The 14,765-nt window shown below is 42.4% G+C and overlaps 1 long non-coding RNA gene across 2 annotated transcripts in view; it reads right to left on the minus strand.

The window, feature by feature from the left end:
• LOC146428568 (uncharacterized) overlaps positions 1–14,765 on the minus strand; it is a 61,012-nt gene that overhangs the window by 28,141 nt on the left and 18,106 nt on the right. For both annotated transcript variants that reach the window (XR_014855998.1, XR_014855997.1), the window contains exon 2: positions 13,867–14,028. This is a non-coding gene — a long non-coding RNA (uncharacterized LOC146428568). The remainder of the gene's footprint in view (positions 1–13,866; positions 14,029–14,765) is intronic.

Consider the following 14,765-nt stretch of genomic DNA (forward strand, 5'->3'; position numbering starts at 1 on the left):
TCTCCCCAGGCAGATGTAAATCAGTGGATGTCTCAGATTTTGCCTCTTTGGGTGGGAACACATGATTCCTTATTGTTTCACACTTTTCTAGTAGATCTTATTGATATTTCACTGATCTGCCTGGCAAACACCAACTCTTACACAGAAGTGGGTGAGAGGGGTGTGAACCAACCACAGCAAGCTTGAGATCCCCAGCAAATACAAAGATATACCTTGAATCAAAGGTCTGGCTTGGAGCTGCTGGAATTGGCTCTGCAGGAGAAGCTTCCAGCAGCTTCTCACAAGAGCCACCCCTGCAGCCCCCAAACATTGCCACACAAACCCAATACAGAATCATGGTATTTAGGGCTGGAACACTTTCTTTCCAGCCTGTTTTTACTCATAAAATGTTTGTCAATAGCTTCCCCAAAACACAAAGCCTAAAATATTTAGTGCTTCTGTATATGCCCTGCTGACACACACAGAGGTAACTAAATGCAACTAAACCTGGTTTTGTATCCTGCTTAGGTTTTATTTGCACAACCAAATTTGTTCCCATTCATCAGTGTTTATACTGGAATGGTTTTCATGTAGTTAAGTAGCTTTGTTAAACCATTAATTTTACCTTCAGGATCTGTGTGGAATTATGGCCACAGATTAAGACTTCTGGCCTGTATTTTTCATTTACCATCAGCATTCCATGAGTCATATGGATGAAAGGGTCAATAGTGGGGTTTTTTTTAGACTTTAAAATACTGTGAGATTTTAACTGATTTAAAGTGTCCTGGTGGAACTGGATAAATGTCACGTAGGAGTACTTAGGGGCTGTGTCTTCCAGGGAGCTGTAATGTTACCACAATTTGGTTGTAAGCCATCCTCTTAAGTACTTAAACATAAAAAAGTGGTTTTCTTTCTCACAGTCAAAGTACCCATTGACTACTCATGACAACTGCCTGAATACGTTCTGCATTTACATAATGCTTGAGTTCAGAGGAGCTGCAAGGGCCAGTTAAAGAAGGGATGGACTCACTCGAACAAATTTGTGGGTGCTTTGCAAAGTACACAAAGAGGATTCTTGTGCCCTGGGTGTATAGACTATTTTAGCTTTAAAACCCCCACTATAAAAACCTCATTATCAGTCCCTAATGATTGCTAGGGTTAAGAACCCAAACCTAAACAAGGTGCTTCTAACACAGTCGATTCATTAATCTATAATCCATTTTTTAAGCCTCACAAGGGTTGTGCACATGCATTTGTAGCATGTTTTTGATTCACTGATTGACAAAACAAGCAATTTCTACACCACCAGGAGCATGTTCCTAATCCAGCCAGGACTGGAAGTGTTTCAGAGTGAGCTAGTAGGGATATATTAGACTCTGATTCTTTTCAGAGATTCTTATGCCATTAACAAAAGGAGGGTTTGGATGAGAGCCGTGGGAGCTGTTTCATAACCTCCTGTGCTCGTGTTTTCCAGCTGACTTTGATGGCCACTCAGGTTCTGCTGCTGAGGTCAGACATTCTGGACCAGCACAGACATTTAAGCCTTGATGGAGTCAGGCTTCAATTACACTTTCTGAATTACACTTAACCTCTGCAAAGCAAAGCCTCTTACACATTACAGAGGTATTCACAGGGCAAAATTTAGGTCACATCAACAGCTCTCCACACTCTTTTTACACTGATAAAACTATAATCAGTGTTTGTATCTAAAAATCTATGATTTATCACTCTGTATTACACATATAATATTCAGATTTTTCTTGAAAACATCCTTATTTCATTGCACATAAAACCTTGTGTCTGAAACTCACAGCTGACAGTATGACAGGACCATTCAGCTGAGCTGCTGTCCTTTCTCCTCTAGAAAAAGAAGCCATGACAGAAATTTCCTCCTCTCCATCAAAATTGTTAATGCAAAAAACAAGACTTGATTTCCGTAACATGCTTTGGCAGCAACTGAAGTGAGCAACTAAATGGGGAAAAGGGAGCCAAGGTTGTTCCCACCTGTGTTAGGAAACCACAGTGTGAGAAGAGCAATCCTTCACTGGGAAGCTGAGCCAGGACTGTAACAGCTCCCTCCAATCTCCAAACTTGTATGCACAGATGCAATTACGAGATTGGCACAAGCAGCAATTCGCAGCTCTGTGCACATACACGTTTGTGTGTTGGCTGGGAGGAGGAACAGGCAAAATTACACTCCTTAAAAAGTAATTCAACCATTAGCTCCACAATGCCTCTTATTGCTCCCATTGCTCACAGGAGATCATTTGCATCAAGCTCCTCAAATGGAAGACACAAAAAAACCATCACAGCCTCTGCAGCCCACGAGGGCTTTGTATTCCAGCTCATCCCACTGAGGAAAGAGTTTTGTATAACTTTGTTGATTCTAGTTATGGGTTATGTCAGCTCCAAATGGAGCAAATATTCAAAAGGGAAATGATACAAAGGTCTGAGACCTCAAGCCACTGGTGGTCCAGAAGCAAGAAAGTAAATTGAGCAAAGTAAAGCATAAAAAACCTGCCTCATCCTGCCCAGTATTATGAGGCTTAAGAGATTATATGAAAAAGGATTTACAAACTTTGATTTAAAAAAAAAGAACAAAGGAAAATGGTCATTACTACATGTTTGATATGAAAAACACCAAACCTTTTTTTATTTGTACCAGATGTGGATAGGCAGATGTGAACTGTTGGACAATATTCACAGAACTGGAATTAGGGAAATATCCATAATTAATAGCATGCCTGTGGAAACATGTTCTGTGCTTCAAAAAGAATTCAGGTGGTATTAGAATTGGAAGAACCTCCTTACCCTGAAGATGTTGACAAATTTGAAGAAATTCCAAGCAGTGAAAAAAATCCCGATTGGAGAAAGAGATTACTTTTGCAGAAACATTAAAGGAACCAATCTTCTGCTCTCAATTAATGTGGTCCAGTTAACTTCAGTGGCAATGTACCAATAGAACCAGGAGAAAAGCTTGACTGGAACATATGATAATGAAGGATTTGTTTGGAAATGCTCAGAGGAAAAATTCCCTTTAGGAAGAAAAGGAATTGGTAAAACATTTTGGGGAAACAATAGATCCTGTAAGATTTAAAGTGAAAAGAAGGAAAATACAGCCAGAAAATGTTCCACTGCAGTAACATCTAAATACCTCCTCTGGGACATTGAACAGAAGTCAGAACAGAGCCACTCACTGTAGAGAACACTTACACACAGGAGGTTGCCAGAGAAAGCCATCAGGCAGTTCTTCCCCTGGATATCCCTGCCATTCATGGAATCCACACAATGTCTATGCTCATCTTTGCTGCATCCATTGTTTCTCTCCACCTTAATGCACACAGTAGTGACTAATGCATTATGAAAATCCATCCATGCCGGATCAGTTACTGAAATGTAATTGCATTGCCTTTGTGCTCTGTCTACCAGATGTTCCCTTTTGTGTTCATCAAGAACACATTGTGTAAGAGGAGCTCCTCTAACCAAAAAACCCTCACCATTCTTGGTTTAATTACAATGACTCTGCAAGGGCCAGGAGGAGAGAAACCTTACCCCTTATCCTTGCTTCCTGGACAATAGGATCAAGGGAGGGTTTCTAAGATCTGCCAATGCATATATTGAATCAGAGAATCACAGAATCCTTAAGGTTGGAGAAGACCTCTAGGATGATAGAGTCCAACTATCAACCCAGCACCACCACCTACTTCACCACTAAACCACATCCTCAAGCGCCATACCCACACATTTTTTGCACATTTCCAGGGATGATGATTCCACCACCCTCCTGGGCAGTCTGTTCAACAACTTGTCAAGCCTGACAACCCTTTCAGTGCAGAAATTTTTCCTGACCTCCCATCTAAACTTCCCCTGGTGCAACTTGAGGCCATTTGCTCGTCTTGCAATTTGTTACCTGGGAAAAGACCAACCCCCAGCTCACTGCCCCTTCCTGTCAGGGAGTTGTGGGAGCCACAAGGTCCCCCCTGAGCCTCCTTTTCTCTGGGCTGAGCCTCCCCAGCTCCCTCAGCTGCTCCTGTTACATAAAGTTGACAGTTGCTGGTCACAGTGTGGATTTATTTGCTCTCAGGGTTGGTGTGCTTGCTCTTAAAGTAGCATCCTGCAATACCTTCCTTGCCGTGTGTGTTCCCTGGGTGCTGCTGATCCCGTGGGAACTGGGCTAAGGTTTGCTGTGGCTGTACTTTGTCACGCTGGCTCAGAATGTGACACAAGTGCTGCTCCTGAGCCGGACCTGGAGCCTGACAGCCCCAGGCAGCAGAGCCACCTGCGGGAAACCATCCACAGTTACAGCTCTGACTGTCCCCGGAGCCAGCTTGGGGAGGGGACACCTTCCCAGGGGAGGGGACACCTTCGCACACCTTCCCTGGGGAGGGGACACCTTCCCACACCTTGCCTCCCCCTGGGTAATTACACTGGCCTTTGAGAATCTGGAAAGTTTTGGATATCCCTGGGACTCTGGAACCAGCAACTCTTTAGGAAGTGCTGAATGCTGCTATTCTGGACATGCTGGACCTTTAGTATGAACTGGAGTGGTGCCACTAGTGATGCTCCTCATGCACCTTGCTCAGTCCCTGTGGCAGTGGAGGACAGGCCATGGTTTGCTGGCACTTGGAGGGATGTCCCTTGTCCCTGGAATTGAGTGTTGTGGGGATGGAGGCACAGCCTGCCATGGCCTTCCCAGAGGGAAGCTCCAGGACTGCTCCCGCAGTGCACTGGTGACATTGTGGGTGACACAGCATGGCTCAGTCTCCAGCAAGGCACAATCCCATGCCAGGTTACCTAAGCCATTCAGATTGTGCCACCAACCCCTGCAGCTCCCTGATGGTTCTGCCTTCAAAAATTGACACAAATCTGAAGCCAAAACAAAACCAAATCTGGTGTTTAGCATAGCAAAGAATTGATCTAAAATTAAATAGGATTCACATCGCCTCCCAAGCTCTGGATGTGACAAATTTCAGAACAATGAGATATGAACCATTTAGAAGTCAGTGATCAAAATAGCATTTCTGATGGAAAGATTCCAGATTGGACTGCAGCAACAGCAACTGTGTTCCATAAGGCCAAGTCTAAAAAAGCCCCTAAGATATACAAAGGGAAAGAGCCATTTCTCCACGTGTCCTCACATGAAAATTCCCCCCTTGACCACTGCGTGACAATAAGAGAGCTGCAGTCAACACAAAACTATTTAGTTGACTATCCCTAAGTTCCTTACATAGCTTGTATTGCTTTAAATATCTTTGCCCCCTGAAAAGTCAAATTCATCCCACATTCCTCTGGGAAGGCTCAGGGCTGGCGTTCCAGCAGCGTTCCTGAGGGGAGCCTTACAGAACTGGAATGTGTTCACAGGTACTCTCCCTTCCCCCCCAAGTGAGAAATCTCAATTATGGGATGCAGGGAGAATTAAGATCATTTGGGAGACAAAGGCTTCATAGTACAGCACGACTTAAAACAGACCACAAGTCTGCATTAAACACAATCAACTCCAAAATAAAAAAATAATACAGAACACAGTAAATGGCTCCAAGGGATCCTCAGCCTATGAGCCTTTTTTTTTTTTTTTCTGGTGTTGTGGGAAATCATTTGCTATTCTGCAAAAACCCCAGAAATGTAAAGAAGTCCTAAAAGCAATGAAATCCTAATAGTCTTTTAACAGACTGAAAGGATTTAAATTCTCCCACTAAATTAATCAGTCAAAAGATTGATTCAGAAAAATCCCTACTTTACCAATGCTGGTCTGCAGGACTGTATGACCCTAGCAAGCACAAAGGCTGTGGTCAATGAAAATAAGACTTGTTCTTCCACTCAAAGCTACACATCCCATCTTGCCTCAGGTTGCTCTAGGGTTCCTAGGCATGTGCTGGTGTTTGAGATGAATGCAGAGAGCAAGTTTACGAAACTTCCAAATCCTGATTCGGTAAAAACTCCCCTTTCCAACTTTTCCAATGATGTCTTGCCAACATAGTGAATTGAGCACTGTATTTTTCTCTCAGCACTGGCTGAAGGGAGTGTGAGATGCAAACAAATGTATATGGAGTGATTTTCAGACTGAAATTGGGGAATAGATCTCATCTCCTTGGGGCTGCACAGAAGTCCTGCCTCCCTGAAAAGCTCTCAGTGGGTTGGAAAGCTTTAACTGCCAATAGCTTCACTTTACCAGGGCTGCTCAAACTTCACCAGTTTAGGTGGCACATTTATAGTAAATTTAATGTACTCTGCCTAATTTCTATTACATTCATAATACACAAAAATGAGATGCTTTTCTACTCTTCTTTCCCCTAAAAGGGGAGGAAATGGAAATCTGGCACCAGCACATTGTGAGAGAACTCCACTGCTGGTGAACATTTCTAGTTCATTTTGTGCAACAGGGAACAGAAACACTTGTTAGTCATTGCAGCTAAACCCCTTTATAACTAGCCTAATCATAATTGATAAGAAATCAATGCCTTGTGCCAGCTGTATAATTTCACTCACAATTTGACTTCATCTTTTAAGCAATCTCAAAAGCCCCCAGGCCATCCCCAGATGCTGCAGAAAAGAGGAAGCCTCTGTTAGTGTGTTCTGAGAACCCCTCAACTGCCAGCTCAATTGAACACAATGGATTTCTACACATCCTACTTTCCCAGGCTGCCATTGCAAAACAGGTGCTTTTACTCATAGATCAGCATTATCTGCTACAATGCAGGACATCTGAGTTGCACATCAGATTGCTGACTAATTTTAGAATTTTCTAGAAATATTTCTTTACAAACTTTTCTTTCAGATGATGCCATGTACAAAATGGTTATACCCAGTGGTATTTACCAGGCTTTTTGTCTACTCAGTGAGCTTTTTAGTTCTACCTAATGCTGGATTTTCCTTTCATGCATCGTTCATGTCACACCTATGAGCTCATAAGTTTCATCTTTATCTTTGTCATACAGGCCTTGGCATCTTCTATGGCATTTTATTATATGGGAAGAATATGTTCCCTTACGAAAAAAACATAAACTGCTTACTTGCTCCTTAATTTCTGAGCCATTAATGTGGTAAGAAAGAACACTTTCAATTGGGGGTAAAGGTTTTAGACTTCAAGGATAAAATCTAAACCCTGAGCATGACATGACTGTAATCCTGTCCAACAACACACACAAACCACAAGTTTCCAGTTCTCTGTTGACAGAGAACAGCCATCCACAGTGCTAAAAAAGCAGTTTCCCCATTAGGTGCCCTAACAAAGTTTTCAAACTATTCAAACACAGAGGCATAAATCAAGAAAACAAAGCTTTTGCAAGATGTTACATGTAAGTTATACTAAGAAGTTAAAGAAAACCATCTGGGCATAAAATGTAAATACAGCCAGCATACAAAATTTAAGAGGAAAATAAAACCAACCACGCATTTCAAATGCCCCAAAGACAGAGCCTTCATTCTGTAAGACCACTGAAGTTTAACTCCCAACATCCAGCTTGAACAAAACATTCATTTTTCAAAATACCAATGAACCAGGGCACTAAAGCTTATGCAAGAAGCAGCTTTTTTCAGCTTTTTGGCTTATTTAAGATACAGTCCTTCAAGGTGGAGAATTATCAGCATCTCTTCAGGGCAGCTGTGAATCAAAGCTGGAAAGACATGGTGACCTCCTAAATCATCATGGGAAATATTTATCAGAGTAGAACCTAAAAGGTTTGGTTCTGTTTCCTATTGATGTATTGCTGCATCTTCAGTTTCTGAAGGGTAAAGCTACCTGGATTTGCTTTATAGAGCCAAGAAATTCTGAGTAATCCTGGGAGGAAGAAAGAGAAGAAAGACTGAATTCACTCCCAAAGAGAGGAGCCTGAAATGTTGGAGAGAAATTAGAAAATACCTCAAAACGCTCTATCCCTGTACAGCAACTGTTTTTCAAAGGTGTCTACAACAAACAAACAAAAAAAAAGGCTTTTAAAAATCAAGACCTAGAACTTAATGGGATAAAATGCCCTAACTCTGGGTTTTTCATGCTGACTTAGTTCAGATCACTTACATAAGCCACATACTTGAGATTTGATTACATAGCTAGATTTTTTGTTTATTTATTTACTTTTAAACAGGATGCTTGCTTGGGTTTAAGTTAGTTTGGGGAAAGGGAAGTAGGAAGATTTTGAAAACAAACAAATTACTTACAAACAGACAAGTTAACAAAATAAACCTGTAATGCCAAAGCTCTCCCTGTGTCTCCAGGCTGGTACCTTTGGATTCCCAGCACATTCCTCTTCTTCCTGAGCTCATGCAGTGACTGGAAGGGACCAGCAGCCTGGAAGCCTTGGCAGAGCCCAGCTCACAAATGATGAGACTCAGTTTGTCACTGATTTCAGAGATCATTACCAAGATAAGGAATTCTGGCTTAATTTCCTGATTCGAGAAGGGAGTACGTGATCCTGATCATAAACCATCCAGTGAGCAGCAAATGATGTCTTAGCAGCATTTAGAGCTGAAGTTTAAAATACTCATGGAGTTTGTATAAAACAGATGTGAATTTTCAAACTAAACAACAGATTTTTCCTAAGAGGAAAGAAGTTGAAGCAGCAGAGGAAAGCTCTGTGTCCTCCTCTGCTTCTGAGGAGTCAAAAAGGGAGTTATGGTTCTCTGACAGCTAATGTACCACATTTCAGTTTTCCTGCTGATCTGTTTTTATTCTCTGCTTCCAAATAACTTTTTCATATTCTGCCTTTCGTATTTCTAGGAAATCCTATCTACACGTGACTTTGTTGATAGGCTTAATCTGTTTATTTAAAAAAGATATGTTTTTTCCCCCATTTTTATTAGTCTTATGTGTTGAAGTTACTGTCCCAGATATGGTATTTACTTGGGCTTTAGCCTGAAATCTGCATCTGTTCTTAATCCATCCATAGGAGCCCTACTGCATCTTTAGTAGGCTCTGAAATCATCAATGTATTGGGATTTTCTGCCCTCCTTTCCTAAACCAGATAATATAGAATAGCCTGGGCCACAGTTTTCCTGGTTTAGTCAATATTTTCTAAACCATCTGACCTTCAGTTTTCCAACTGTGTAAACCTGTCTTGACCAGGAACAATTGGAATGGAGGAAAGCAAGAACCACTTCTTAGGCATGTGGGTCAAACAATCACATCCTTCTCTATTGGCCATTTCAGTTGATGCTACAAACCAGACGTTAAAATAAAATAAAAATAAAATAGCTCCATGTCATTCTCAGGGAGGCCAAATGCTCTTAGAGTCTGTCCTTTAACTCCAAAAAGCATAAAGTGAAGAATTTAGCATAGAATCATTATGTGGAGTCATGGTGACTGTCAGGAAGGCAAGAGGAACTAAATAAAATAGCAAATAAAGATTTTCACTAAAAACTGGCAAATAAGCCTGAACTTTATTAGAAAACCTCAGAGTCAGAGCAAAATTTTTTTCATAGAAATAAAACATGTCCCTTCAATTAAAGCTTAGCATGTTCCTGCCAAGGCCCTGCTGTGAAACACAGGCTGGAAGCACAATGGAGCTTCCAGCGCCTGGTGTGGCATTGCCTTGAGTGGTGATGGACTGGAAAGAAGCAGTTCTTCAGAAACAATTTGAACTGTGGCCCAGCCTTCTCATGAATGACAGCCCCACACATGCTGAAATCACAGGAACTGTTTGTCTGAAAAAAAAAAAAAGTCTCTCCAGAATATCAGGAGAACAACTTTTAGTTTTTGGAAGAGCAGACCAGAAGTCCCAGTGGCACAGCGCCATGGTGCCAGAACTGCAGAGTGAGAGCAGAAGAAATGCATTAATTAACTCAGCATTCAACTCCTCCCCCTGAGCCCATGAAAAATAGCTTCTGTAGTAAATAATTATGGAGGATTTACTACATATGAGCAGAGTACTGAGTTTGAACAGTGCCATGCCCTTTACCCCACTGCGAACTGCAGTATCTGCACCCTTGGCACAGCTGCTGTCCTTGTGTACACTCACAGTTTGGGAACAGGAATCACAATCACAATACCCCTGAGAACTGCAAATTTGTTACATTATTTGTGTTGCTGCCTCATAACTTCTCCTCCTTGATCTTGCTTTCTCTACTTATTTTACTGGCAGTAAAACTCACTAGATTAATAATGCCATTAATACTTTATTTTCTCTGCCAGATCTTCTTGGGTGGCCAGTTTCCATCGGGATAACAATCTCTGCTTGCTCACATCTCCTTGCTCTCAATGCCACCCTTTTTGCCTTTTTTTATTGTATTGTGCAAATTGTAAGGTCTCAGTGCATTTTCAGAACTCCAGATACAAACTATTTGAAAGCAGTAGTTAGTTACAATTCATTAATAACTAATGTGTCTTTTCTCAGAGTAACTAAAAGCAAATAAAGGTACCTGAATGACACTCTAGCTGGTCAGACACCTATTAGATTTAGTGGAAAAACTGATAATCATTATTTTATTCATATTTTATGCTATTTAACTGGAATCCTCATTGTCCTTTTTGCAGCTACCCTGTAGTCAGTGATTTTCTGCCCGTCCCTATTATGGCAATGATGGACACATAAAATCCTTGCCTGCAGATCCTGGCTCATCACAAAGTGAATTCAGGTCCTGTGTCCTCTTCAGCTATTTATCATTACAGTCACCACCAGTCTAACTTTAACTCATATGCACATATGGTGGCAAAATTGCAAATATCAAAAGCAGAAACTCTGACTCCTACTCCTCCATTCCTTGAGCGAGAAAAGATGAAACAATAAAAGGAAAAATGTCAAAACAATAATAAATTACTCCAGAGCCAGGGATAATAACTTAATTTATGGCCTTTCTAATGTGTGAATTGCTGTTACTCAAAACTGGAAAGGCATGGAAACAATTGCACTTCAGAGTGAGAGCAGTGTGATCCCAGCTCTTGTGTTGCAGTTCAAACACCACACACAACCCTTGCTAACAGCTGTGGTGCTCTGTGTCTCCTTCGGCCAGCCAGGTATGTCCAGAGAACAGCTTGAAGCATCATTGTTTCTTTGGAAGTGAGAATCAGTAAAAATACTGACAAAGGAATGCAGCCAGGCTCTTGGAGTTGAGCAAATTCAGTCCTTCTTCATTCCCTCCCTCATCAAGTCCTTCAAAGAATGAAACAGCTTTTTGAACTTGCCTTTTTTTCTAATTTACCTCAATTTTCTTTTCCATGCTTGCCACAATGTATTTTCTAAAATATATGAACAGTAACACTGTAATAAGTTATCCCACGCCCTCTCTTTTCTCCAAGCCCATAACAACACAACCATGGCTTGAAAATGTTTGCAGATTAAGAATTTTCAGCAGGGAAATAACAGAGTACCTGGGAAGCTGAAATGACAGCCAGCTACTCTAAACAGCCTGGTGCCTGCTTAGCTCTTTGCTTTAAAGAAGCACTCAGAGGCAAAAAGCAGAAGTAAAATGCTATCTGTGCTGCTGGAGGGACAGACATCACCCTTGGCCAGAGATTAACATCTCATTTTCTTCCTTTACCCTGTTTCTTTACTCCTTTTCTCTACATCCCCCACTAATATCCAATTGCATGTTTTTACTTTTTGCTTCTGTTGTCTTCATAATAGAAAAGATACTTCTGTGAAAAGTGAGTTAGACTTTCTCCTTTCCCCATCCTTTGCCTATTGTTTGTCCTCATTATCTTTCCCATTTCCCCACAAAACACTGCAACCTTCCCTGTCCTATTTTGCTTTTTGCCCCAGTATTCCCCCCAAGGAGCTCAGGGAGAACATTCTTTTGGCACCCACTCTTTCCTTGTAATCTGATTTACTGAACCTTGCTTTACCAACCCTGATAAGGGAGGGTGAAATGCAGTTGTGGCAATGTGAGAAAGCTCCACCAGCTGCATTCAGAACTTCCATGCAGGTTGTATGGTGCACTCACTCTATCCTTCTTACCCTGCAGAAGGTAAGAAGGTAACACAGAAGGTAACACATGTCCTTCCAGGTCCTAAATGTACAGAAATCCTGCCACGCCTGGAGCTCTGCACTGCTCTTATTCCCAGGCTTGTGCTCTTGAGCTGAACGTGAGGTCAAGAGGCTCCACAGTAAGTACAGCCATGTCAATGAGAACAGATAAATAGATTCAGATTTCCCATGTTACACTGGATTTGTGTTCATCTCACGACTCCCTGTGTTTACCCTGCAGCCCTCTGCCTCTTCTGGAAAGGGCTGTTCCTTTTGAACCATCAAGGAAGATGCTGTCTTGTTCTTCCAACAAAGCAGACTAAACACCCCCTTGCCACAGACATGGATTTCATAACCAGGACTGCTTTGGGTATCTGTGCCATCTGGTATTTACCAACAGCACCTCGAGCTGAAAACAGCCTGGTCAGATGGATCTGCCTGGCAATCCTCTCTTTGCCATGAGACATTCTGGTCTGTAGTGCACACCTAAGGGGGATTTCAAAAGGCCCAGAGCCAGCTGTGCCCCCTGTGCACTGCAGCAAGGGCTGGGACACTGCACATGCACTTTGGCAATGCAAGAGCTTCCTGAACCTCCCTTGGTTCAACCTGCACCAGCCCTGGGCCACCCAAGATGTGCAGTTAGCCCAGATTTCATGTTAGAGCCCCTGAGCCCCCAGACAGCCTCTCCACGGACTGGAATGATTTAACCTGCTCAGCCTCTGCTCCAAACTGGAATCATCCCTGAGGGCTGACAGATCACTCACAACACTGCTGCCCAACTTGGCCTTGTCTTTGTGTTCAGACTTTTGTGGGATTTCATCCCAACAAATCGGGAGGATTGTAGCATCATGCCGTTGCAAAATGTAATTTATTCACAAAACTAGGTTCAGGAACTAAAGGTTCAGGTTCAAGCAAAGCTTATCAACAAAGCAAGCTGCTCTCAGAGGGCTAGGTGTGAGCAGCACTTGCAGTTTGTCATGTCACACTGTTTAAATAATACAAGTTCATTTTTCATTTTATTTTCCCTTTACTAGTTCATACAGGCAGACACTTGTTTATTTCTCTCTGAAAGTCTTTTCTTAGTAAGAGATAAGTTACTTGGGGAGAGGAAAGGTTATATATTCAAACATGGTGTCAAGGTTGTTGCTAAACTGATGAGTCTCAGCTGTGGATCCTCCCCAAAAAGAAATGCTCAGACCTGTATTTGTCTTTAAAATAGGATTTACCAAGAAGTTGCAATAAGGAGTCATTAACTTCATTAGCAGCTGGTAATTGCAGGAGAACTTTTCTTTATACTACAAGGCAGCACCAGAAACATTAATCTCTTAAAAATGTTGTTAAGTACAAATTTGAAGAGGAGATTTGCCACAGAATAAAGGTGGTTATGACCAGCCTGTTTGGTTTTTACATAGCTGAATAAACCATTATCACACAGTATTCTGACTGCTGTACATTAACAGTCTGGTCCACCTGGGCACATGATATACAATAAATCAGGATTTTGCCATCAATGTGCACATTTTTTGTACCACACATTATATTAAGCTTTGCTCCAGACTGCCCTTATTATGTAACAAGACTGGCTGATAGAAAACACCTATCTCACCCGTGGATTTGTGCAATGATGTTCCTGTCTGTCAGGGCTCCAGCACAGGGAATTTTAAATTCTTGCAGTCACCTGCAGGTCACATCACAAAGCCCCAGCAAGAGAAAAGCCCCAAAAGCGCTTAACCAGGCAAACAGGAATCAACAAAACCCAGAGAGGCCAAGCAGTTCTGCAAAATTCGTGCTCTTAATTAAAAGGCAGCAGATGTTGTAAAGCCCTTCACAGCCAGAAGGGCTATGAACCACATGATTTGCAGCACAAGCTTTAGGGTTTTATTCCTCCCAAGCTGCTGCATCTCTGCTCAAAGGGAGCTGTAAAAGTGCCCCAGGACCCCCCAGTGGTGCTCCATAGCTCCAGGGCACAGCCATGGCACTGACCAGCACTCACCTCTCCAGCAGCCCAGGGCATTCCTCCCTGCAGACTCTGCTCCAGGCAGGATGCTCGATTCAGGGCTTCTGCTCCTTTGGTTTTCCAACAAATGCAAAAAAAAGCCTCTTCAAAGCGTCCAGGCAGGCTGCAGCTCCAAGGAGGGGAGCTGCCAAGGAGGTGCTGCCAGAGAAGCACAGGGATTTCAGTTTTTGTACAATAACCTGAGGGTCAGCCATAGCCCTGGGGACATCCCCACACTCTACACCCCTTCCTCCAGCTCATCTTCACACCTCCCTCTCCTGCCAGGAGCCCAGACTCCCCCAGCCACTCACACTACGAATGATTGACCACAAGTTTCCTACCAGTCTGCTGAGGAAGGAAAACCAGGCCAGAACCCAAACCCTTACACATGCACACCACTCCCTCCCTCTTCACATCACCCTCCACACTGGCTTCTGCCCAAAATGATTTGTTTTGGTCCTCGAGTTTTCTTCCCTGCCAGTGCACCTCCAGAAACAAGCTGTCCCTCCCGAGTCCTTGCTCATTTTGAAATGTGTGAAGTTCATTTGGCAAGACAACCACCTCAGTTTTTCACCTCCAGCTTATTTGCTGGCAGCTCTCTGTCCATTCTTTACAAATACAAGAAGTGTTCAGATTGATCATATTTTGATATGGAATTCTCTTTGTTCAGTGACATGCCCAAACATGAATAAATGTCAAGGAAAATAACTGTTTCACATAATAATTATAGAAAATTCTCTTCCTGTAAAATCCTGTTATTTTCACAAAGACAAGAGATTGTTTGGATGAAGGAAGGGAGGTCACGTTCAGATCCTGGGGAGAGTGGTGTGTAGTGATAATAACACTTAGGATTTTTGCAGCATTCCTTATCCAGAGATCTGAGCCCTGTCTCCAGT

This window comes from Lichenostomus cassidix, chromosome 20 (assembly GCF_008360975.1).
Source record: "Lichenostomus cassidix isolate B80296 chromosome 20, HeHo_3.0, whole genome shotgun sequence".
Taxonomy (NCBI): domain Eukaryota; kingdom Metazoa; phylum Chordata; class Aves; order Passeriformes; family Meliphagidae; genus Lichenostomus; species Lichenostomus cassidix.